The sequence below is a fragment of the Armigeres subalbatus genome, chromosome 2 (genome assembly GCF_024139115.2).
Source record: "Armigeres subalbatus isolate Guangzhou_Male chromosome 2, GZ_Asu_2, whole genome shotgun sequence".
In the NCBI taxonomy this organism is placed as follows: domain Eukaryota; kingdom Metazoa; phylum Arthropoda; class Insecta; order Diptera; family Culicidae; genus Armigeres; species Armigeres subalbatus.
The window spans coordinates 51,717,609-51,740,847 of record NC_085140.1 but is presented as its reverse complement, the minus strand read 5'-3'; the positions used below and the strand labels follow the sequence as shown (position 1 = coordinate 51,740,847).

The 23,239-nt window shown below is 39.0% G+C and overlaps 1 protein-coding gene across 5 annotated transcripts in view; it reads left to right on the top strand.

Annotated features, from left to right (window-relative positions):
• LOC134208651 (toll-like receptor 7) overlaps positions 1-23,239 on the top strand; it is a 59,740-nt gene that overhangs the window by 11,609 nt on the left and 24,892 nt on the right. For 3 of the 5 annotated variants that reach the window (XR_009978684.1, XM_062684413.1, XM_062684410.1), the window contains exons 2-3: positions 12,651-12,713; positions 12,809-13,015. The exons of 1 other annotated variant lie outside the window; for it this stretch is intronic. The gene's annotated coding sequence lies outside the window, so the exon portion shown is untranslated. Of the gene's footprint in view, positions 1-12,650; positions 12,714-12,794; positions 13,016-23,239 lie in introns of all 5 variants that reach the window. One more of the 5 variants, XM_062684411.1, reaches the window with a different exon arrangement.

The window sequence follows — 23,239 nt, the reverse complement described above, 5'->3', positions numbered from 1 at the left end:
CCGACGAGTCATCTGCACTTTCACGATAAATCACTGGGATGTTGGATATATGGGGTAGGGAGTGTGGCAGGGTTCGTTTTGGTAAACGGTCTGCCGTGTATAGCGTGTAGTTTGATTTAGAACAAAAACAATTGAACGATTGCTAATTATTTTAATTATCGACCGCACTACACAACTGCATGCGAACTAAATTTTCACTTTCTGATTAATTTACTCACCCGCACAATGCAGAACAAAATTTCGACGACCGGCCGATCGTTCTGCTTACTGGAAAATCTGAAACACGAGAAATCACGCACTGAACTGATTAACTGATTAATTACCGGCCGTGCAATGTAGGACCGATATTTCGGCCGATCGCGCGATCGTTCTGCTGTCCGAAACAAAAGAAATCTCGCACTGAGCTCGCAGCACCGCTTCCAACGTAAACACTGCAAAAAGCAAACAACTTTCTTGTTTCAGGATTTTACATTTTTCTCTGAGATTGCGCAGTGGGTGATTTCCAAGACGCAGTATTATTATTAGGCATTTTGCAGTTTGCCTTGAAACATGGATTTTCGATGCACTTCGATAATCACACTTTTCTATTGCGTGTGCACTGTTGCCGAATTCTTTTTCTCGAATCCTACTAAATAACATTATTTTCCTAAGGAAATAATTATGAAAACTGCACAACTGGCAACCTTGCCCATCATTTAGAAGGAGAAAATGCAAAAACTTGCAAAAATGCGAAAATGTCAGAAGAAAACGTTCAAAACAAAAGCACGTGGTTCTCACACCGTTTTTCTTTCGTCTGACATTTATCGATGTCAAAATCCATTGTAATCGACACCGTCACACTTTTGGTCACAGTTTGGAACCGTCACTCTTTCAAACTGTGTTGTTCGTTTTAATGTGAACAGCGCAATAATTGTTTTAACATTATTCCACTTGATACTAACCAAATAATGAGAAGTAAAACCTGCCACTGCCATTACGCACCATTGCACTCGGCAAGAGCATCATTATCGGTCGCGAGCATTTTAATCACCCGCGCAGCGCTTTCATTTTAGTTTCGTCACTCGTTTCCGTACCGGTCACTATTTTCGGCTCTCAATTTGGTTGCTGTATTCCGTACCGGTGACGTTTGACAGTTTACAGTTCATCAAATAGCAACGCTCTTATCGCGCTACCAAATTTGGTCACCTGTCAGTCGCGCTACTGTTAAAGCAGCGCGTTTAGTAGCGACCGGTAAAGTGTCAAGTAATGATACTGCGCTGCAAAACGGCTTAAACTCACCACCGGTAATCATGCTCTAAGGGAGACTGATGCTTATTATGTCGTTTGCGGTTTTAAACGTGGGTCAGGTCCGACCCCGACTCTGAATAACCGAACGAAAAACGAATCGTGGTCGAGTCAGTATAATGGTGTTAGTGAGAACTCAAGCCCTATCATCTGTTTTGTTTTCAGTTCGCGCTTTTATCAGCTGGCAGAAACATAAATAAGGCTCCCCCAGACCTAAGCGATTTCATCGCCGCGACGGCGACAACTAGTCGTCGCGATTCTATCGTTGGATCGCTGCAGGCAATGTTCTATTTACGCTTCCATACCAAAGGCGACAGAATCGCTGTCGCCAAGCGATAGAATCGCGTCGCGTGTGTTTGGGGGAGCCTACACTCAAAATAATTGACACTTCAATTTCACTATAAAAAGTCATGTAGACTTTAAAAATCGAAACTTTCATCGGCCTTACTGGAATCAAATAAAACTTACTCAACTCCCAAGTGCATCTTAATAAAAAATGTAGTGGGATTCATAAGAAAACATAGAAAATAATATCTATATACTCTTCTAGTGAATTCTACTCAAAACGAATGTATGAAAAATATATGAGTGGGGTTCTCAGAGCGAAATGTATGTTTATTAACAATCGCTAATGAAACATTTAGCAAAAGCATTATGAGAACGATTTGCAAGAAATATGTTTGAGTGTGAATTAATTTTCTACTCCTTTTTTTTGTCCTCGTCCGCTTCTAGTGGACGGGATATCAATTACAGGGATACTATAGATAAAAATTATCGAAGTTTCACTTAAAATTTAAGTACATGGCCAAACAAAAATTCACTTAAATTTGATTTTATTTTCTAGTGAATTAAAAATAATGAGTGCCATCACTAATGAATCATTTAACTTTTACATCCGAAACTACATGGAAAATATCTGCATATGATTTCAAGTAGCTTCTAAGTGAAAATTATTTTGAGTGTATATTCTGTTGAATTTTGTTATTAGTTTTCGAGAAAGGCAAATCCCGTACACCAAGGTGTGACGAAAAGGTTATATATATTTTTTTGTTTTATGATTTATGAGGGAAGTCAGAATTTTCTTCTGTTAATTGTTTAATTTTAATAATGACAATTAATCCATCAATAAATTTAAGTGATAAGAAGCGTGTAATGAATGACGACGGCAATGTGGATTGCCGTTAAAGAATTTTGGCGCTCCGGAACATTGCCGGTAATTATGTCAATCCGTGTTTGTCGATAAACTATTATGCAGGTTCTATGTGGCTTTTTGGGTAACAGTGATTGTCTTATGCTACGTTTAGACAAGGTAAGTGAATTGAGCACGTCGCTTGAATCTAACGCGAACTGAACGTGTAAACAATTTAATTCAATTCACTTGAACGAAAAGAAAGTTGAACATGTTCAACTTTTGGCAAGTCAATAGGCGAATTCGAGAAGGATCCAGTGGTAGAGTGCGCTGCGAAAGTTTGGGAGAAAAGTCTTCAGAAGCGATTATTTACATTCAAAATCAAATTTTCTCCATAAAATTTACTTCACTTTTTGGTATATTGTCTCTTGTTTTCCACTGGCAATGGCTTCTTACAGTCTTTAAGCAGTTGTTGAAGACAAATCCCACCCAAATAAGCAGCGAATTAAAAATCCGGGAATTCATAACCAAGATTATGCGGTGGAGGCACTGCAAGAGATATGCTGTTTAATCGGAAAAATCATATAGGCGAATTTGAGTAAAGCTCATCGATCATTTCGACATCTGGTGGTCGTCACAAGAACCACGAAAAAAGTGTCGTTGGCCAAAATAGTGCATTGGCAGCATACGGAGGGAGTACGGATTTCGCGTTTTCTGGTTAATCCAATCATTTATGGAAGCTGAAATAGTCGCAAATTGGAAGAAAATTTTGTTTTCTTTGGGATGAGCTTCCATCCGGTGGGTGCTTGCATATGATTTTTCCGATTAAACAGCATATCTCTTGCAGTGCCTCCACCGCATAATCTTGGTTATGAATTCCCGGATTTTTAATTCGCTGCTTATTTGGGTGGGATTTGTCTTCAACAACTGCTTAAAGACTGTAAGAAGCCATTGCCAGTGGAAAACAAGAGACAATATACCAAAAAGTGAAGTAAATTTTATGGAGAAAATTTGATTTTGAATGTAAATAATCGCTTCTGAAGACTTTTCTCCCAAACTTTCGCAGCGCACTCTACCACTGGATCCTTCTCGAATTCGCCTATTGAATTCAATTGAGTTGTTCAATTCACTTGCCCTGTCAAAACGTAGCATTACAGTGGATTTGAATTACCAATTAAGTCATTCGAATGGAACAGATTTGGGGCCTTTTTTATTTCAAAACAAAGAATCAAACCGCACAAGAGTTGACTAGCTATTTGCATTTTTTTTTTGCTGTTTTTCCCTTTAGAGGGATCCCTTTGGGATTAACCGCGATTTAGTCAAAACTGCAAAAACCAAATATACAAGAAAGGCAAATATTTTTTCACTACATAATCTAAACAGAAGATTCAACATACAGTGGGTCCAAAAAGTATTCGTCTAGCTGCAAATTTTTTCGTAAAATGTAAAACTTAGGCGTGATAGAAGTGAAATCAAAAAATTTTCTTCTAAATTTGGTAGAAAACTTATCAACACATGATTATTATTCAAAAACAAATAGAAATTTCAATTACTTTCTCTGGTATGTAGAGAATATCCCGCATAATTATAGACTGTACATGGATATTTTCCCGTGCGGTCGTCAACAGTATCCTTTACTGTTGACAACTGTAAATGAACAATATCATATGAAGTTTTAACAGTTTGTGGTACGGTTATTTGACAAATAACAATATGCTGAATGGGTTGTTAAGTTATGTCACCATAAAAAATCGTCTGTTTTCGCGTGCAAAATTTTCGCTCAACAGTATGATAAAATGTTGACATATAATGCAGGAAATAAAGAACATTTAAGAGACAGCATGTTATATGTTGACATTTAGTGATGATGTCGAGCAGTTATGGTTGAATCGATCGAAAAGTATTCGATAACCGCAACGTAAACTGTGAAGCTATATCTTACATTGTAATAATGATTCTGACCATATAACATGTTGTTTTTTATTATGCGGGATCTAAATTTCGTCAATTTCGCTCGCTCAAAAAGTATTCGTCTATTCAGTAAATAATCGAGTGAAACACGAATATAACAGTTTTATTCGCATGTAGTTACACTAGCACACTCTTAAGCCCCAAACGCAATACAACGGAACGGCGACGGAAACGGAAAATTTGACAGTTAGCCCATATATTTTCTGTCAAATTTGCCATTTCCGTCGCCGTTCTGTTGTATTGCGTTTGGGGCTTTAGTGATGTCTAGCAACATTTTTGTCAATATTCAATGACAGATCAAATATTTTTGTTTTGTTTGAACTTGGCGCGGAAAATAGAAGCACCATGGGTGGGAAAAGTAAAAAGATGAGTGCCAATGAAAAAAAAAACTTATTCTACGCCTGCATAATTATTGCAAATTGACTTATGACTTTGCAAGAAATGTGGGTAGACCAAGGGTAGCAAGAATTCAACCATTTAATTGGTGATTGATCGTATCAGCGCCACAAAAATCTATCAAAACAAATAACAGAGTGGTCGTCAGCGATGATAAACTGATAACGATGTGCGGAAAATGAAAATAAATCCTTAAAAACGAGATCACCCACATAGGCAAGTGAGTAGGAGAGAAGAAGTGCTCAGATATGAACCAATCCGAACAGAAATACCTGTGAAAAGTATGGGTATAATGGGCGAGTATCACGGAACAAAATTCAAGTGAACCATCACATTAGCAAAAACAGCTCGATTTCAGCTAAAAATATCGCTGGAAGAAGGATGACTTTCGGAATCAAGTCATGTTATCTGACGAAAGCAAGTACAGCATATTTGATGATGATGATGATGGTCCCGCCACATACCCCTACAAAGGTTTGAGCTGGACGAGTTATCTTTAAGATAATTAATTAAGATCAATTTAATCAGATTTGCAAACAAATAAAAAACGATCCGATTATTTCTACAGATATAAATTTGCATGTAACTTTCCATTACTATACAGCAAAAACATAAATTTAAAAATTAACTGCTGATATCAACTTTAAACTTTTGCAAGCATCAGTAGTGATACTTCGAGCCCCACAAAAGGCAACACTTGTGAAACCTCTCGCACAGATTTCATAAGTTTCACCAAAACCGTATTCATGTCATTTTATAAGACCGCAATCTACAACTCGTAAGCATCATACTTTTCTACGAAGTTCGAACATCACAAAATCCAAAACTTGTGGTACCTCTCCGTCGATATCAAAAGTTCTGAGTTCAGTCGCGAGTTAAATAATCTACCAGATGACTTACTACATCTAAAGAATCCTTCAAACAGCTCGAAACTTGCACAATTGTAAATAAATGTGAAAAAATCATCTATATCTGTAATACGCGCGCGAGGCTCAAACTTTTGTAGACTACACAAAAAAGTCAAATTAAAATTACGTCAACTATATAAAAATCCATCATCATCATCGAGGCGAACTAATAGATCATTAAAGCCCCAATAATTAGGTAAATAAACTTGTTCATACAAAATATCCGTTTAAAAACAACTTCGTCAAGATACAAAATTAGTCAATAATAAAAAGTTGATCGAGTAGCTGTTCAAAAGGCAGCTTTCACGTGTGAAATACATTGTCGCTTAAACTGTGTTAGTGTCGCTGCACGTTTGATGTGCGTAGGCATCGAATTGAAAACATTTATTCCTTTGAAAATAACGAATTTTGTGAAGCGCTATTCAAGAAATATGGTGTTCGTACATTATTTGCGGATCTAGTATTATGTCTATGGACGTCACTTTCTTTTTCAATTCGATAACACAAATATCGAGGAAGCAAACCATTAATTACTAAAACATTATTGTTAAATATACAATCCGTTGCTTCACTGACAACCATTGTAAGGCGTCCAACAAAAAATTGAGGAAGTGAATCTGTTGCACCTTAAAACTAAACGCATTATTTTATTCTGCAAACGCTGTAATCTCGATATTTGTGTCGCGTTCGACAAAAATAAAATGGAAGGGCAAAAGTCTAGATGAGGAGAGATGATTGATTTATACAATTGTATCTTACTTGCAATAGTTAAGTCGTTTTTCAGCCGGCAGAGAATTCCATACTTCTTGGCTATTTTCTTGATAACATTGTCAATGTGCTTGTCAAACTTTAGCTTGTCATCAATAATCACGCCAAGATATTTAATCTCGCGGACGCGCTCAATTGTCTCATCATCAATGTTTACTGAGACATCTTCATTTACTCGGTTTCGCGAAATAATCATATATTTAGTTTTATTTATATTCAATTTCAACTGTTTGTATTTCAACCATCTACTTAGAGAACGCAAATCTTCATTCAAGTGCAAAACGGCATCTTTTAGGTTTTTAGCAGCAATGAATATTACGGTATCATCAGCAAAAAGGTTTATATCGCAAAATCGTAAAACTCGTCGCATGTCATTTATGTACATAATGAATAGAATAGGCCCTAATACACTTCCCTGTGGCACTCCTAGCGTGTTCTCCACGGGACTTGATACAGAATCATTAAAGCAGTCCGTTGAGTACTGTCACACAAAAAGCTTTCAAACAATTTGTATGCAGAACCCGAAATTCAAAAGCGCTTAATTGTGGTCAACAATAAGGGCCGAGCAATTGTTTCAAAAGCGCGTTTGAGCTCCACAAACACCGCAACAATCGTATCTTTACGCTCTACACTTTCTTTCCATTTAGCTAATACCAAGTTCAATGCGGTTTCACAAGAATGGCCTTCTCGATATCCCGATTGTTCCGGTATCAGCAAGTTATTACTATTTAAATACTCAAGCAGCTGGCCTTTTACAACAAGTTCTAAAATTTTCTCTAATGTGTGCAACATATTGATGGGGCGAAACTCTTCGGCTTTAATCGTCCCAGCAACTTTTTGTATTGGAATCACTAAAGATTCCTTCCAAACTTGTGGCACGTGCCCAGTTTGTAACGATTCATTTATAAGGCCCAGCAAGTTGTGTCCGATGACATCAAAGCAGTCTTGTATAACTTTAGCATTTACATTGTCTACGCCAGCCGATTTTCCTATATCAAAGCAAACGTCCCTAAGCTCTTCGATCGTTATTGGGTGAAAGCATTCAAACCTACAGTTAGCATTAAACGGCTGTTTTATTTCGTCAGGTTCATCAACTAAATCAATAGATTGATTAATCAATGAAACGCTATTGACGAAATATTCATTAAATTGTTCTGCAATTATTTGTTCTGAATGTTCTAATGTGCCATTGAAGGTTATGGATCGCGGTTTACTAGTACTAGGTTTCAATAATGATTTCAAAATTTTCCATAACTCTTTGCTGTTGTTTTGGTGCTGATCAATTTTCCTCTGAATATATTCGCAACGCGTTTGCTTCAACGACTGCGAATACCTATTCCGCGCGACCTGATACCTATTCCAATGATTTTCACTATTACTTCTGCAAAACTTTTTGTACAATTTATCTCTTTTACGCTTGAGACGTAGCAGATCTAAATTGTACCAGCTGTTCGAATTCTTTACAGAAACGAATTTATGTTCAATTAATTGATTGGTACAGGTTTTCAAAACATCAGTAAGAACAGCTGATTTTTGATCTATAGAACCGGTGATTGTTTGAAAATCCACGTTTCTTTCGACGAGACCCGAAACAGCTTGTTTAGAATACTTTCTCCAGCACTTAATTTTTTTAATGTTACTATCAATATTGTTTTCGTCAACTATGTTAATTACTAAAGTTTCATGATCGGTTATTTTTAACTCATTTTTTGGATCAGATTTCACAGAATGAAAATTTGAATAAACATGATCAATCAAAGTTCTACTGTGCTGAGAAATACGCGTATAATCTAAAACCGTTTGTTTTAAATTGAAGAAATCTGCTAATCGTTTCAAATGATTCGAATTATAGTCGTCACACCAATTAATATTAAAATCACCAGCAAGAATATTTAATTTACTAGAATCTATAAATGTCTCCAACCAATTTTCCAAAATTTCAATAAAACGCTGGTCACTTGAACTGGGAGAGTGATATAAAACACCATAATTACCCATCTTCATGCCACGAACAACTGTAATGCCCAAGAACCAGTTTCCGTCACAAACTTCGTTCAATTGAAGCTTGAACTGAACCGATTTTTTAACATAAATAGCAACACCGCCAGTGTGTCTCGAATGTGATAAACAAGCAGCCACACTGTACCCCGGAATACTAAACTGATCGAAAGCTTCGTTATCAACAATATGTGTTTCAGATAAAAAGACTAAAAATGGACGTTTTTGTTCTACAAGCTGACGTAATGCCACGTAGTTTGTAGACAAACCAGCAATATTCAAATACAATATATCGAAATTATTCACATTACTACTGGAACTTGGTTGCTATTCATTGAAATGCAGGCTGCTTTTTTTTCTTTCGACTAATCTTTCATACACATTGCATTCATTACTGAATGCTCCGTGGTTAACGTCCAAATTCATTTTACGTTCACGGTTAATTTTAATACAATTAACGCATTTCAATACAGTGGACGTGCAATCGGATGTTTTATGACGATCGCCACACTTGGAGCACGCGATAGCATTTTTGCAATCCGCACTCATGTGTCCAAATTCTCCACATTGGAAACACCTCAAAATACTAATTTCGGGAACAACTAGGCACCGATCAAACCTAATATTTACCTTTTTGCAGTCAAAAGACAACTATAAGTCGACTTGTCGACTTCAATAACAACGTTGTACTTGTTGTACTTGAAGCGGGGATTTTCAAACATTCTGATTACTTTTACATCATTAATTGCGATGTCTTCATTCTGATCTTTTAAAATCTGAATGAATTCATCGGAGGAAAATTGATCACACATACCCATTACTTTAAGTCGTGGCACCGATGAGGGGACAACAGCGTTGTAGCTTTCACCCAAATCGCTTTGAATGCCATCTTTCACAACATTGATATTGTAACCTGTTGCACACTCAGCAATAATAGAGCCGTTTTTACCGTTCCTAAAGTTACTGATTTTGTGTGTTTTTGGATCCAGTTTTTTGTTCAAAACTTTAGAGTATCATCGTTACTCTGATTGGACTCTTTCGGTTTTATCACAATGACCGGGCGAGCCTTACGAGTTACTTTTACTTCATTTGTACTAATTTTTATTTCTTTGTTGATCTTGTTTTTACTCCCAGAACTGTGTTTCACTACATCCGCGAAGCTAATTCTCTCATCACAACCATTTTCGAGCGCATCGGTAGCGTCTTCTTGAACCTTTCGTTTTTTACCCTGGATTTTGGGTTGACTCCGTAGTCGGTAGAGATGTACCTTGATTCACATTCATTGCAGCTAACTTGTTATTCGCACTAAATTGAAAAAATGAACCCTTCATATTTTCCAACTCTTTATTAATTAAATCCCGAAAACCAATAATTGCACCGTCTAGTGCATTTTGTACATTTCTCCCCAATTGTTCCATCCCGGCTTGTAACGCGATGTTCATCTGAGCAGTAATGTGATCTCGAATGCCACCGATCGTATCAGAGACAGAAGAGATCTTCTTCATCTCCTCTTCGAACCTTTGGACGTTCGAGATCAATACATTTTGCTCGCCACAACACTGGCTTGATAAACAAAATCAAATAGCCGATGTATGGTATGGCGGAAAGGAATATTGAGATACAGCCGCAGAATCTCTTTCGAGCAGTAAAGCATGGTGGGGGCTCCGTCATGGTGTCTGAGGTGCTTGAGCGCAACCGGTGTGGGAAAATTTCACATTATTGAAGGAATTATGTATCACAAAATGTTCATACGCATTTTGAAAGAAAATTTGAACGCCAGTGCTGAGAAATTAGGCTTACAGGGAACATACATCTTACGGGGTGATAATTACCTCGAGCACACAGCCTAAAGTACTAAGCTGCAGCTACTCTATAAAACCCCAATCAACTCAAAACGCCTCCTCAAAGCCCAGATATGAATCCAATTTAACTCAATTAGAAGATTCTGGACGACAAACTTTTCGTGAAATTCGTGAAAGTCATATTTCCAACAACAACGAATTGAAATTAGTGTTGAAAGAAGAATGGAAGAATATTCCGTTCCCCGTTACGGCTAATTTGGTCAGTTCCATGCCACAAGAACTACAGCCCGTCATAGATACACAGGGGAATCCAACGAAATATTGAATTCCATTCTACAACTCCTGTTTTCGTTTCAAAAGCGAGCAAAACCTGAATAGACGAATATTACGCATAAGCCCCAAAATTTTATTCCCACCTTTGGGTTTCCGCGCCGAGCACTCAGCGCCAGACTCGGCGACAATGAGATAGTCGTCAAGTTGGTACTCCTGATTTTTTGACAACTGATGTCGATTGGTTGTGTGAGTGCACCGGTGTCAAAAACTAGAGCTTTTAGCTGAAAATTTAATTGTCAAATGCACATTTTGACAGTAATGTAGATGTATGAGTGAATAAAATGTGCAAATGCTCTATCGCGGAAGCAGTCGCTGAAGATAAGTGTCAATGATTTCAGTGACGAAATGAAAAGTTTCAATGCAAAAGGCAATACTTTTTGAGCCCGTATTTAATGAATTGTTATGTTTTGTTACCTTTGTTTGTGTTATTGTTTTATTTTTCTGTTTGATTTTTAACAATAAGGATGAATTGATTAATTTACTACACAATGTAATCGATAGTTTTATTTTTTTGAGCTTACTAGATTCTATCTTTGACATTTTCTAGAAAACACACAGCTAGACGAATACTTTTTGACTCACTGTAATAAATATCAACGGGATAAAATATGTCTCGGTTTTTAACGAAATACAACTAAAAATCCTTCTTCCACTCGGAAATTACGCTCAATTCGTATAACAACTGTTCCTAAATTGACATTTGAATTTATTTTCTGGCGGAGTATAATCTGGAGTAGAGTAGAGTGGGGCAAGAGTACGCACTTAGTTTTCAATCGATCATGTGGCCCTTATGAAGCAAGCTTCTGCATATCAAATCAGTGTCGATGATTCATTCATATACTCTTCCTTTATGTTACCCAGTGGAAAAAATATTGAAATTATTTAGATTCGTTTTAGTAGAACCCTTATTGCAAGACAAGTGAAAAACGCACTCTTACCCCACCGGTGGGGTAAAAGTGCGCATCGGGTGGGGTAAGAGTACGCATTTATCGAATCATGTGCTTTAAGTATATATTAACACAAATAAGAGTTAATAACATTTAATTGATGTTTAATGAGCATATATTAGGGAATGCTTAAAGATAACGTAACTCTTAAAGGGGGAGAGGGTTCTAAAATGTGCACTTTCATACGAAAAACCATTGTTTTTATATATACAAAAAACTACAGAGGTAAAAATTAATATCAGGTTTCGCGTGGCGATAACAAAGGCATTTCCCTTGAAGAAAGTCCACCAATGTAAAATTAGGCTATTTCATCACCCCTCCCCCCTATTTTACACTATTTGTATGAATCCTCAAAAAAATATATGGATCGTCACACATCTCGCCATCCCTCCCAGCTAAACGTTGCGTATTTTATGAATGTTTGTTTTTATTAAATGAAATTATCATTTAGATGAAATCGTGTTTTCGTACTATGTTTGGGTATACAACAAGTCCTAATACAATTTCATTATTTCGCTTCAGTGCTTTGTTCGCTAAGTCCTTTCTAACACCGAATTACTTCAATTTATCCTAAAAACTTGTGATAATTTCGAATTCTGTCCCTTTTTTCTTAGTTGTGGATCTTTACGCTTTGGAAGAAGTCTTATTTCAGCCGGAGATACGGGTTTGACATCAGAACTTGAAGATTCATATGCGTACTCTTGCCCCACTGGTTCCTGCGTACTTTTATCCCACAGTCCCAAAAATTATTCAAGTAATGGTTTTGACTTCTTGGAAAACCAACCGGATTGGTGTTCTGTACCATAAAGTACTCTATACAATAGGTTATCGAAATGGTATGATGTTCACCTGATTGAACGTATATATGGTAATGAAATACTTGATATAATAGAGTGGTATACAACAGGGCTGTCTCGCCCCACACACAATAGATGAACTTCCATTCTCCCTTTCACCCTCTATCGTTTCATACTTGTTCGCGCTTTAGCGAACGGCTTTCAATCTGATGATTTTCAAATTATCTTTCGATTATCTACTCCCTCATACTTTGAGTAGAAATGACCGGTAAAGCCGATAAGCAAATCATCATTTTTACCTTATTTTCTTCCTATAGGCAACAACCAGCGAACAAAGCCTGTGATTACCGTACTGATGCTGGAAATTATTGGATTTTAAGGTGAAAAAACTTTATCTAAAACTAAGCCGGTTATCTGGCTAAGAATAATGCTACGGAATGCCTGTTCGATTATTGCAACAGATTACATATTCTAGGTGCTGGTTGCTGATTTGTTTTTGATGGATATTAGCCCAGAAGAGCATTCATCCCTATCTCAGGTGTAGTGACACAAACCGTAACCGTAGCTGGTCTCATAACGTCGGCTTCAGGGGCACTTTCACCTCAATTTGAGATATTTGTGCCATTGAAGACTCACAGCCTTTTTCATCACACATCTAACGGAAAAGGAAGTGAACAAAAAGGTAAGGAACGTGGATGGGAGAACAAAGGAAAAGTTGGGAAAAGGGCCCTTGAAGAGGGCATACAACGCATGAGCGTACAAGAGCTTATAGCTCCTCACCACAACGGGTTATGAACAACAAAATACTCTGAAGGTTCAGGTTTCTGAAGTCAATTTCACTATTTCAATAAGGTACCAGTCAAAATGATTATTGCAACAGATGGCGTTTCTTCAATGGTAGTAAAATCGAAATTTCATCACTATTAGACTACTAATCAGGAGACTAACTGCAGGAGATAATCTTTGTACCTCATACTTCATTCCTTATCACTACTTTCTTCTAAAGCACCACCATTTTCCATAAATTTGCAAAATACTTGATTTTCCCATACATTCTATCGATTTCCCACTACCATTCTTCCATGAGCTCATGGTGAAAAATGAGAAAATCTCAGAACATAGAGTAGCAGGCTTAACAACAAAGATAGAAACGACGGTAGCGCCACTCAGTGACGAGTACCGTAAACATGGTGTACGGAAGGTTGTTGTCTACACTTTTTACGGCTGCTGCACCCTGGAAGTAAATGTCATCGAAGTAAACAGTCGGTCCCTCATTAAAGTAAGTGTTTACCAAATATTTGGAAACGCAATAGGAGATCGTCAGTTGCATTCTAGCAAAAAATCCGCTTGAGGCCCTTTCAAAACATTTTAACAACAGCCACTACACCTGATGGTATAATTGCAATATTTCCATTATCAGGCGACAGGTGGTGTTGCAGCGTGTTTGTATCAATGTAATATTGCATATACACTAATGACATCTGCTGTTCGATATCGTAAGTTTTTAATGTTCCTTCCACACACACGAGGTGGAGAACAGTCTTGAAGGAATTGAAAGTAAACAGCTAGAATTTAGTATGGAGGTACAATGAAATCTCTTTTATTGTTTAGAACTGCAAAACAAGTCGTGGTACAAAAAATCTAAAAATTATTTGTTACTTTTTAACCTAGCTTTCATATTGATGCGATGCGTAGTTGATGAGAACGGATGATTTGTCCATACAAGGAAATTAATTTTACTTTAAATGTTGTGGCGCCATCTCGTTCAAACAGCACCTTTGTCTTTGCCTTATTGCGCATAGGAGCCGTCAAGCCCCAAACGCAATACAACGGAACGGCGACGGAAACGGAAAATTTGACAGTTAGCCCATATATTTTCTGTCAAATTTGCCGTTTCCGTCGCCGTTCCGTTGTATTGCGTTTGGGGCTTCAGTGTAACAAACAAAAATGTCCGACATACATATCTAAAAAAATGTAGGGTTGTATACTATACAAGACACGACCGCTTGACGTACACGGATAAAAATAAAAAAGCTAAATAGATTAAAGTTTAATCTAAAACCATATTCGGTCTATCCACTCATTGCGAAGATTAAATGCATGATAAGCTAAGAATGATTATTTTAATTTTAATCATTTTCAGGATTATTCCGTGTTTATCTAATCAGGATTATATGCAATTTATTCGTTCAAAAGGTTTGTTTTACAAAATAAATCAAAAAAGCTGCATGTATTTTCAGAACCTATAAATATTTAAATATCATTGAACTTAATCTCAATAAAAAACATGTTACAAGACCTGTAACAAGTGGCGGTCTCAATCGAAATTGTGCAGTTGATCTCCAGCATACGGAACGGATAAGCTCCATTGATGATGTACGACGGTCTGGCCATCTGCGCATGCCAGAAATAGCGAAATATCGTCGTTGTTGGTTTGTGAGATGATTTTCACCTACATTCTTCTCGGTGGCAATTTTGACGTCCATAACGGCATATTTTTACCAATTGATGACTTTCGACCCATATTGCAATCCCGTCACTTCATCCGTCACATTGTAAAATGGTAGAATTCTGTTTCCCGGTATTTTTTGTGCATGCACGTCCACGCGGGGTTTTCTGCTTTCTGCTATTGGAGATGTCTCCTCCGATGAAATCACTCCGACAGGCAAGCATTTGTACAAATTGAGTATCAAACATCTGTATGAAAAAAAGTTTATTCAGACATGTTTGTGCCAAAGAACAGGATTATTTTTCGCACTTACCTTGATCCAATAGTTATGCTGACATCTACTCATGACTAATATGGCTATATGAACTCATAATTTTGCTAATCATTGGAAAACTTCCATTAAGTTGAATATAGTAATAATCCACCCGACATTTGTAAAACAACAAGTCGCAAGAATTTTTATGGAGGTGGATAAGCAATGAAGGTTTAAATTTCGTAAAAGCATTCTAATGCATACAATAAAGCTTGATTTATAATCTCTCGAATAATTAAAATTTGAGAAATCTTTAAAACTATTAAAAAATAAGCTAGATAGCTTTTTCCGTTTTCTCCGTGTAGGATACCTAGGGGGAGGCACCCTTGCGAAAATAGGATCCTGCACCAAAAGCCACTTGGCCAACTGTAGCTATTGCGAATAAAGATAATGCACTCCACAACTTCAACATTAATGTGAACAGAACGATGAAACCAAGTCGGTATCGTATCAAGAACGTCAAAGACGAAACACAGAGTACACCGTGAAAAACTCATAAAGCGAATCCATATAGGTGACAATTTGTTGAAAAACTAAAATTAAAAAAAATACTCATAATCTCACCCTTATTTAACCTCAAGGTGAGATTGAATAAGAATAGCCGATTTTTTTTTTCCAAAAGACGCCATTTTGTTTCAACAAATTTTGATAAAAAATAAATAGAAATTGCAATAAATGAATATTTTATTTCAAATTTAATTTCAAAGGCTCCAAGGATTTATCCAGATTTATGAGATTTATCCAGATTTAAGAGAATTTACGAAAAACGATGAAATTCCGACATTTAAGATATAAGAAATTAAAAAAAACCTGACGATTTTTTATCACATTTCCAAGGATGAAATCTTCAAACTATTTTTACTTGCTGGATCATGCTGGAGGTGGCTAAGTTGTATCCCCGGTTAAATATTTTCTCGGTATTACTATGTGGGATTATTTTTCTTGGATTTGAAAATAAGGAACACATTTCTTTTATTGAGTTTCGACAAATATTAGCGGAGCTTAATCATTGGTAAAGTTTTAGAAATTACGGTTCTTATCTTTGTTTCCTTTAGATAGGTGAATGAAAATGAAGCTCATCAATCACTTCAAAGTTAGCTGGTTGTACCAAGAATCTTGAAAATAAGTGTCGTTTAGAAGAAAATACATTTGGAGTATGATTTTCGTTTATTGGTTAACTATTCTGAACTGTGGGACAATTTTGTTTTCATAAAATTCATTCCTTTAGCACGGTTTTTCTGACTGAAAATCCAAACTTTTGACAATTTTTCACAAAACTACTCCGGTTATGATAGTCCAGATTTTGTATTTGACTGTTTGCTTATTCTGTTGGTGGTTGGCTTGACCTCGGACTTTGCAGACATTTTTTTTTAGATTTTTATACGCTAGATATTTACTTCCATTACCAGTCACCTTCAGCATGGTGTTGCTTTGTAGATGCATATATTATCGCATGGCTAACATTATATTATGTACTATGGTAAATTATTGTTAAACACGAGCAATCATTTTGAATAATTTTGTGACACCAGTTAAACTTATTCATTAACATAACAAGTTTCAAATTTGGCATGGTTTCAAATTTGGTTGGGAGTTCGGCTTCGTTATGCTTTTTGACGCATGAGCTCCAATAAACAAGTTATTCAGACTATAACTTGGTAATAATCGATTCCCCCTTAGTTTTTTTTAAGATGATTGAAAAGAAGACAAATCATGGGATCAAATTTAATAGGGAACGCGGTAATAAATCGATAGTTTTGCAACTAAAAAATCCGTTTCAGGGAGAAAACAAAAAGTTGTTCGGGAACCCTCGGTAGATTGTATTGAAACAGTCACGAAATTTAAGCTGAAGAGCTATATTTTCACCAAATAAAAGTTTTAGCGTTGGTCATTTTTTGTCATAAAGGTCCCCCATACACACGCCGTGAATGCACTCACCATTTCGATCGCTTTATTCGGTTTATAACACTAAGCAAATTGGAAAAAAAAGCTTTGGAGTGGGTTTTCACTTGACGAAAAAGTCTTTAATCTGTAAAACGAAACAAAGACTATATGCTTCGGAGATGAGCACAACAAGATCGTGCTTACATAGCACACGAATGCAAATGTCAGAATGGCCACATATGTTTTCTGTCAAAACTTACGACGGGGTGCCGTCAACCGACTCACATAGGGGTATTTTGCCAATCTAGCCGGAATAAACTATTTTATTTGTTGAAACCACTCAAATTACTTTGTTTTTTGGTTATTGTGATAAAGAAACAGTTTTGAGGATAACATGACCTTCATATACACCGAGCTCGCTTTTTACGCGGTTAATTTTCATCAATTTTTTGGTCACCTGAAATTCCATGACTTTTTCAATTTCGCCTAATTTTTCCATGATATTTTGTAGATTTTTTCGAGTGATAACCGTAAAGCTTTATTTGTTTTAAGTGCCAAATACAACCAAAAACAAATTGCCTAAAAAGCAACCCCAGTGCACTGTATAATAAATATATGACTGTATGTAGAATCCAATAAAAATGCTAGTTGATGGTGCAGATTGAGCAAGTGAGTGAGCGAATGGATAAGTGAGTGAGCAAGTAAGTGGGTAAGTGAGTAAGCGAACAAGTGAATGGAAGATTATCGTTCATTAGAGTATGAATAAATGAGTAAACGAACGAGATTAACCAAAAAATGAAGATATAAACTTGTGAGAGAATAAGTGACTGCTTAAGTCAGTGAGTAAATGAGTGAGTGAGTAAGTGAGCGTGTGAGTCAATGAGAGAGTGAGTAAGTGAGTGAATGGGCAAGTAATTAAGAGTATGTGAGTGAATAAGTAAGTGAGTGAGTAAATGAGTGAGTCAGTAAGTGAGCGAGTAAAGTAAATGAGTGAGTGAGTGAGTGAGCGTATTAATAAGTAAGTTAGTAAGAGAGTAAGTGAGTGAATAAGTGAGTGAGTTAGTAATTAAGTCAGTGAATAAATAAGTGAGAGAAGAGTTAATCAGAAGATGAGGAGAGCTTGTGAGTGAGAAAAAAAATTATGAACAAGGGGAACGAGGGATTTAGTGAGTTAGTAAAAGGACTGGTTAATCAATTAGTGAGGAAGTTAGCGTGTCAAGCCGTGGGGGACTGATTGGGTGAGCTAGCAAATGAATAAGTGAATAAGTGAGTGAATGAGTGAGAAGTTAGGAAGCGAGAGAACAAATTAATGATTATTTGAGTAAGAATAGAAAAACGCTGAGTGACTAAGTGAGTATGCGAGATAGTGGGTGGGTGGGTAAATAACTAGTTCAGTTGGTGAGTAAGCAAATGTAAAAGTAAAATAGTAAGGAAGAAATTATAAGGTAAGAAAGTTAGCTAATGAGATTACGAGCCAAGGGATTATCATACTTCGTCGTAATTCGTCTACCAGCTGACCATCATTTTTATTTCTTCTAGGAAGAGTTTTGATGTTCTCCGTTGTGACAACTGCTTCAACGAAATCATTTCGTTTACACAGGGGTCACATTTTTTATGCAAATTTCCATAAAAGTTTTCTTAGTGCGACTTTTTAAAAAGATCAAAAACCCCATAAGAGCCGTGAAATTTTTCGTGAGAAGTTTTCGCGGTTTTTGGAATTCACATGGTTTTGATTTACATGGAACGTATCCCTCGTGTGAAAACCGACTTCAGTGTACTTTTTTATTCAGTTCAATCATTTTTAGCTTAACATCTCAGTACTTTGTATGATAATTTTATTGTTTATCCCTTAATTTTATATTATGTATTGTTTTGGAGTCATTCACAAATCACAACCTTCCTGAACGCCCTTTAGCAACTTTCAAATAATAACAGAAAGACTTGAATTGTAATAGTGTTAACGCTTTAGTAGTGCCTGGTACACAGGCTACAGGATTAAGGAATCCGAACCCGGCCAACTGGCCGGGGTATAAGGAAAACGATCCGATCCACTTGATGATTTATTACGAACTAACTTTCTACATAGTACGGTGTCCTATTTATAGTCAGCTCTACCCTATTCATTACATAGAACTTTCTAGATTTGTGTACAATTGTTGCTTGCAAGTTGTTTGGGCATTATTGTATAAAGTGTAACAATGACTGAATACGACTGTCGGCACGGCAAATGCTGGGTAAAGCGTACCATTGGTACTTCGCGTACCTGAAGGAATAAAATAGACCCCATCTCGCGGTCCTTAGCCTCTTACCCAGCAACTCCTATCCCTACCTCCCCGCGGTGCTGGCCGGGATACGAGCAACCTTAGGGAAGATCGGGTAACCAACCCCGGTGGGAACTATGGTCGTATGCTGACAGGGAAGGGGGGGTTTGCTCCTCTCCGGAGGTGCAAATCTTATTGAGCGTCTGTTCTCCATGTCAGGATCGGCTCACAACAGCGTCTGTTCCCCATGTTAGGGGCGGCTGATCATCGTCCGAGTGCCAGCGAGGGACTCTAAGTGAAACTGTGCACCATGGTCCACCGGAAATAAGGAGGAATGGTCCTCCGGTAATTTAGGGGTTTGGTGTCAGGCCCTGCAAGCCAGCCTTTAAAAATCATAAGCAACGAACAATCAACAAGAGAGTACGGACCGGAACCATCGGCGAAGACCACTGCGACGAAAAGGGACTAGCGATTGGAAACTCGGTTCGTGGAACTGCAAATCTCTCAACTTCATCGGGAGCACACGCATACTCGCCGATGTGCTCAAGGACCGTGGATTCGGCATCGTAGCGCTGCAGGAGGTTTGTTGGAAGGGATCAATGGTGCGAACGTTTAGAGGTAATCATACCATCTACCAGAGCTGCGGCAGTACACACGAGCTGGGAACAGCTTTCATAGTGATGGGCGACATGCAAAGGCGCGTGATCGGGTGGTGGCCGATCAACGAGAGAATGTGCAGGTTGAGGATCAAAGGCCGGTTCTTCAACTTCAGCATAATCAACGTCCATAGTCCACACTCCGGAAGCACTGATGATGATAAGGACGCATTCTACGCGCAGCTGGAACGTGAGTACGACAGCTGCCCAAGCCACGACGTCAAAATCATCATAGGAGATTTGAACGCTCAGGTTGGCCAAGAGGAGGAGTTTAGACCGACTATAGGAAAGTTCAGCGCTCACCGGCTGACGAACGAAAACGGCCTACGACTAATTGATTTCGCCGCCTCCAAGAATATGGCCATTCGCAGCACCTACTTCCAACACAGCCTCCCGTATCGGTACACCTGGAGATCGCCACTGCAGACAGGATCACAAATCGACCACGTTCTGATTGATGGACGGCACTTCTCCGACATTATCGACGTCAGGACATATCGTGGCGCTAACATCGACTCTGACCACTATCTGGTGATGGTTAAACTGCGCCCAAAACTATCCGTCATCAACAATGTTCGGTACCGACGACCGCCGCGGTACGACCTAGAGCGACTGAAGCAACCTGATGTCGCCACTGCATACGCGCAGCATCTCGAGGCAGCGTTGCCGGAAGAGGGTGAGCTCGATAGGGCCCCTCTTGAGGACTGCTGGAATACAGTCAAAGCAGCCATTAACGACGCAGCGGAGAATAACGTCGGGTATATGGGTCGAAGTCGACGGAACGATTGGTTCGACGAAGAGTGCAGACAGATTCTGGAGGAGAAGGACGCAGCGCGGGCGGTCGCGCTGCAGCAAGGTACCCGGCAGAACGTGGAATGTTATAGACGGAAGCGGAGACAGCAGACCCGCCTTTTTCAGGAGAAGAAACGCCGCCTGGAAGAAGCGGAGTGCGAGGAGATGGAACAGCTGTGCCGTTCTCAAGATACACGCAAGTTCTATCAGAAGCTCAACGCATCCCGCAAAGGCTTCGTGCCGCGAGCCGAAATGTGCCGGGGCAAGGATGGGAGCATCTTGACGGACGAACGTGTGGTGATCGAAAGGTGGAAGCAGCACTACGAGGAACATCTGAATGGCGCTGAGAGTACAGGCAATGAAAGTCAAGGCAGCGGAGGAGATGACTACGTCAGTTCAGCGGACGATGGAAGCCAACCAGCCCCCACCTTGAGGGAAGTTAAGGATGCCATTCAACAGCTAAAGACCAATAAAGCAGCTGGTAAGGATGGTATCGGAGCTGAGATCATCAAGATGGGCCCGGAAAAGCTGGCCACTTGCCTGCACAAACTGATAGTCAGAATCTGGGAAAACGAACAGCTACCGGAGGAGTGGAAGGAAGGGGTTATATGCCCCATCTACAAGAAAGGCGACAAACTGGAGTGTGAGAACTTTCGAGCGATCACCATCCTTAATGCCGCCTACAAAGTGATATCCCAGATCATCTTCCGTCGTCTGTCACCATTAGTGAACGAGTTCGTGGGAAGTTATCAAGCCGGCTTCGTTGACGGCCGCTCGACAACGGACCAGATCTTTACTGTACGGCAAATCCTTCAAAAATGCCGTGAATACCAGGTCCCAACGCACCATCTGTTCGTTGATTTCAAGGCGGCATACGACAGTATAGACCGCGTAGAGCTATGGAAAATTATGGACGAGAACAGCTTCCTGGAAAGCTTACCAGACTGATCAAAGCAACGGTGGATGGTGTGCAAAACTGTGTGAAGATCTCGGGCGAACACTCCAGTTCGTTCGAATCGCGCCGGGGACTAAGACAAGGTGATGGACTTTCGTGCCTGTTGTTCAACATTGCGCTAGAAGGTGTCATGCGGAGAGCCGGGTGTAACAGCCGGGGTACGATTTTCAACAGATCCAGTCAATTTATTTGCTTCGCGGATGACATGGACATTGTCGGCCGAACATTTGCAAAGGTGGCAGAACTGTACACCCGCCTGAAACGTGAAGCAACAAAAGTTGGACTGGTGGTGAATGCGTCAAAGACAAAGTACATGCTTGTGGGCGGAACCGAGCGCGACAGGGCCCGCCTGGAAGCAGTGTTACGATAGACGGGGATACCTTCGAGGTGGTCGAGGAATTCGTCTATCTCGGATCCTTGCTAACGGCTGACAACAACGTTAGTCGTGAAATACGAAGGCGCATCATCTGTGGAAGTCGGGCCTACTACGGGCTCCAGAAGAAACTGCGGTCGAAAAAGATTCTCCACCGCACCAAATGTGTCATGTACAAGACGTTAATAAGACCGGTAGTCCTCTACGGACATGAAACATGGACAATGCTCGAGGAGGACTTGCAAGCACTCGGAGTATTCGAGAGACGGGTGCTTAGGACCATCTTTGGCGGTGTACAAGAAGACGGTGTGTGGCGGCGAAGAATGAACCATGAGCTCGCCCAGCTCTACGGCGAACCCAGTATCCAGAAGGTAGCTAAAGCCGGAAGGGTACGATGGGCAGGGCATGTTGCAAGAATGCCGGACAGCAACCCTGCAAAGATGGTGTTCGCTTCCGATCCGGCAGGTACGAAACGACGTGGAGCGCAGCGAGCGAGATGGGCAGACCAGGTGCAGAACGACTTGGCGAGCGTGGGGCGTATTCGAGGATGGAGAGATGCGGCCTCGAACCGTGTATTGTGGCGTCAAATTGTTGATTCAGTGTTATCTGTATAGATGTAGACTAAATAAATGAATGAACGACTGTCAAAAATAATACATGGATAAACAGGGATAAACAAATGACTTCATGTTGTTTACTTCACGAATGATCGAATGGTAAGTTGTTCATATTATATCAGTGTTTTGTATGTAATTAAATCATGTTTTATATCGTTTCAGGTATGTTATGAAATGCTCCAAAGGTGGAGTAAGGTATGCGAAAAAGGGGTAAGTATTCAATGATATATGACCAGTGTTTATAGTGAATTGTTGGGGCCTCAGCATGAGGCATGTCATCCACCGGTGCGGTGGGATGGAAACACCCCGGTGGCTTGCTGATGGCCTTAACAAATAGATTTATAAAATGAATTTAACATTAATGCTGTGAATAATCGACAGTCACAGATACATTCCTCCCTGTCTTTACAAATTATGAGTCGTTTTACCCCGTGTTCCCCAAGCGTAATACGGCTGATTAGAATCTCGTAAATATGAAAAATATTTTGTTACATACTATCATATAGTCGACATATATACGCTTGGAAAGTGAGATGGTAAGTTCATCGCACTTGCAAATAACTTGCATTTCACAGAAAAATCTCAAATTGCATTACAACTTTCGAG